Source organism: Mandrillus leucophaeus, unplaced genomic scaffold (genome assembly GCF_000951045.1).
Source record: "Mandrillus leucophaeus isolate KB7577 unplaced genomic scaffold, Mleu.le_1.0 Scaffold852, whole genome shotgun sequence".
NCBI lineage: Eukaryota > Metazoa > Chordata > Mammalia > Primates > Cercopithecidae > Mandrillus > Mandrillus leucophaeus.
This window is the reverse complement of record NW_012109275.1, coordinates 83,900-86,836: the sequence shown is the minus strand read 5'-3', so window position 1 is coordinate 86,836 and position 2,937 is coordinate 83,900. Positions and strand designations below refer to the sequence as shown.

The 2,937-nt window shown below is 47.9% G+C and overlaps 1 protein-coding gene across 1 annotated transcript in view; it reads right to left on the bottom strand.

The window, feature by feature from the left end:
* The window catches only part of NT5DC3 (5'-nucleotidase domain containing 3), a 65,793-nt gene that overhangs the window by 36,784 nt on the left and 26,072 nt on the right, over positions 1–2,937 (bottom strand). The window lies entirely within an intron of this gene.

Sequence of the window (2,937 nt, the reverse complement as noted above, 5' to 3'; positions counted from 1 at the left end):
CTCTCTCCTCTCTTTCCCTCCCCTACCTGTGTTCCTAGACTCCCAGATCCCTAAGACCCCAGCAACACATCGGCTTCAACCTCCACCCATCACTCCCAGCTTTTATCTTCAAGGCTGCTGTGGAGAGGCTGGAAAGTGCCTTCTAATACTGGAAGCACAACTTTGCTCAAACTCATTGTCAGCCATCCATTCAACTCATATATGAGCACCTTGATGTGGCAGGCCCCTGGACGGCCCCATTACCAGGTTTCATGGAGAGCCCTAAGGTGAAAACTTCTGAGAGTGGGGCCTCTCCACAGAGCTTTCATTGCTTTTCTCATCTGGACAGCTGGGCAACTCCATGGCTGTCAGACACAGCATTCCCGACACCAGGCCTAGGGAGGCCCTTCCTTGGCACATGGATTACAGTTACTATCCAGCACTCTGTCTCAGAACAGTTGTGAAGGCAGCAGATACGGTTTGGCTCTATGTTCCCAGCCAAGTCTCATCTTGAATTGCAGTTCCCATAATCCCTATGTATTGTGGGAGGGACCTGGCAGAAGACAATTGACTCACAGGGGTGGTTTCCCCATACTCACAAGAGCTGACTGTTTTATACGGGGAAACCAGGGGAAACCCCTTCACTTGGTTATCATTCTCTCTCTTGCCTGTGCCAATGTAAGATGTGCCTTTCGCCTTCTGTCATGGTTGTGAGGCCTCCCCAGCCACATAGAACTGTGAGTCCATTAAACCTTCTCTTCTTTATAAATTACCCGGCCTTGGGTAAGTCTTTATCAGCAGCGTGAAAACAAACTAATACAGCAGCCCAGCTCCCTTGGTATTTCCTATTCTCAAGCCATTCCTCACACTACACAGAATTGCTGGCTCCTCCTTATCTACTGCACCAGGTATCCAAGTCCTTACTTCTCTCCCTAAATCTCAGAATTAGGACACCAGCTACCTTGTGGATGGCACTGATCTGTGGGCACCATTTCTGCTGCTACAACATGGCAGGCCCTACCATCCCCATTTTATTCAGAGGGACATCAAAGGTTCTGAATGAAACAAGCTAGTGTATGGTGGGCAGAGAATCAGGCTAGGCTGGGGCCTTCTCCCCTGCTCTCTTCACTGCCCCTCTGCCCTCAGACCACAGGCCTGCGGACAGAACGTCTATTCCTGAGTCTAGAGAGGCCACATCACTAGGACCTTCCAATTGTGATGCAAATTGCTTAAGTTAAAACCCAGACAACTATTAAATGCCCAGAAAACCTCCTTCCATGGCTGAGCTGCTAATATTTCATGGCCAAGGTTCCATTTGTACAAGAACATTTCCTGGGCCAGCAGGCTGACCCGCATGTGGCGATTTTTCAAGTCAGGCTGCATGAAGCACTTAACTCAAATGTCACATTTGGGATCATTTATCCACCACCAGCCATGTGTGCCAAGAAATCACCAAACTGACATTTCCATCATGGGCGTTTCCAAGAATTGAGAACCCTGTGTATGGTCCTGCATTTTTGCAGACATACTTGACAAGCTGACACAGAACCCAACGCCTAGCACCGTGGATCTGCTTACTGAAGGGGGCCAAGGGACTTCAGCAGCTCTGCAATCTCCTGTTAAACCTGTGACTGATGGATGAATAAGAGGGCACACAGGAAAGAAATATTTTAATATGTCACTGAGAGAGGTGCCTTCACTGAGCATTTGCTATGTGCCACACACTAGACACTTTCTATGACTTTCTTTATCCCTCACTACACCATCACAAAGGAAGCAGGGCATCTCAAGTCTATTTTACTATTGAATAATCTGAAGATCAGCGGCAAGGAATTTGCCCAAGGTCACACAGCTAGATAGTGGGCGAGCCAGTATTTGAACCCAGGTCTGCGTCACACCCAAGTCCACCCCTAACCACCACATAATCAATTGTGAACCAACTCTAAGCCACCATATACTGGACACTCATAGCCTCCCTGTGACAGCAGCACCTCAGAGGGGCTCAACAAGTTTGCTGAAAGCCTTTGCAGTTACGAGTGGAGCAACAACTATTTTAGTTGACTGCTGGCACTTATATTGAGAGTGTTTACTGCTGAAAAGTCTGCTGGTTCTTTCTTTGAATGAGGCTTATCTGGGCTCCCCAGCAGGACATGCCCTCCACACACTCACATTCCCTTTGCCTCTCACTCTCAATGTTATTCTTGGGGAGCCACCTCTGAGAAATACACAATGTTTATTTGGTCCAAAGACGATAGTGAGTGACTATATGAGTCCATTCTCACGTTGCTAATGAACACATACCTGAGACTGGGTCATTTATAAAGCGAAGAGGTTTAATGGACTCACAGTTCCACATGGCTGGGGAGACCTCACAATCATGGAGGAAAGTCACATCTTACATGGCAGCAGGCAAGAGAGCTTGTGCAGGAGAACTTGCCTTTACAAAACCATTAGATTTCTTGAGACTTATTCACTATCGCGGAAAAACCCACCCCCATGATTCAATTACCTCCCACTAGGCCTCTCCCATGACACGTGGGGATTATGGGAACTACAATTCAAGATGAGATTTGGGTGGAGACACAGACAAACCCTATCAATGACCTTGAAAACTGTCAGATGCAGCTGGAAAAGCCGCAACAGGACAATGTCATAATGAAGAATACAGGTTCCGAGGCTGAGAGACCAGGCGTCAAATCCTGGTCCCGCCATGTGCGAGCTGGGTGACTCTGGGTGAGGTCGTCTGTCCCTCTGGTTTTCTCATCTACAAAGTAAAGATAACAAGAATCCCATCCTTTTTGGAAGTATAAAGGATTCAGACCAAAAATGTGTGTGGCAAGTCAGGGCAGTGCCTGGCACATGGCAAGTGCTCAATAAAATGGAGCGGCTTTGCTGGATTGGGAACTGGCAGCCTGGGGTTTTAGGTCCACCCTACAAGGCCCTGTTACTCTCCTGTAT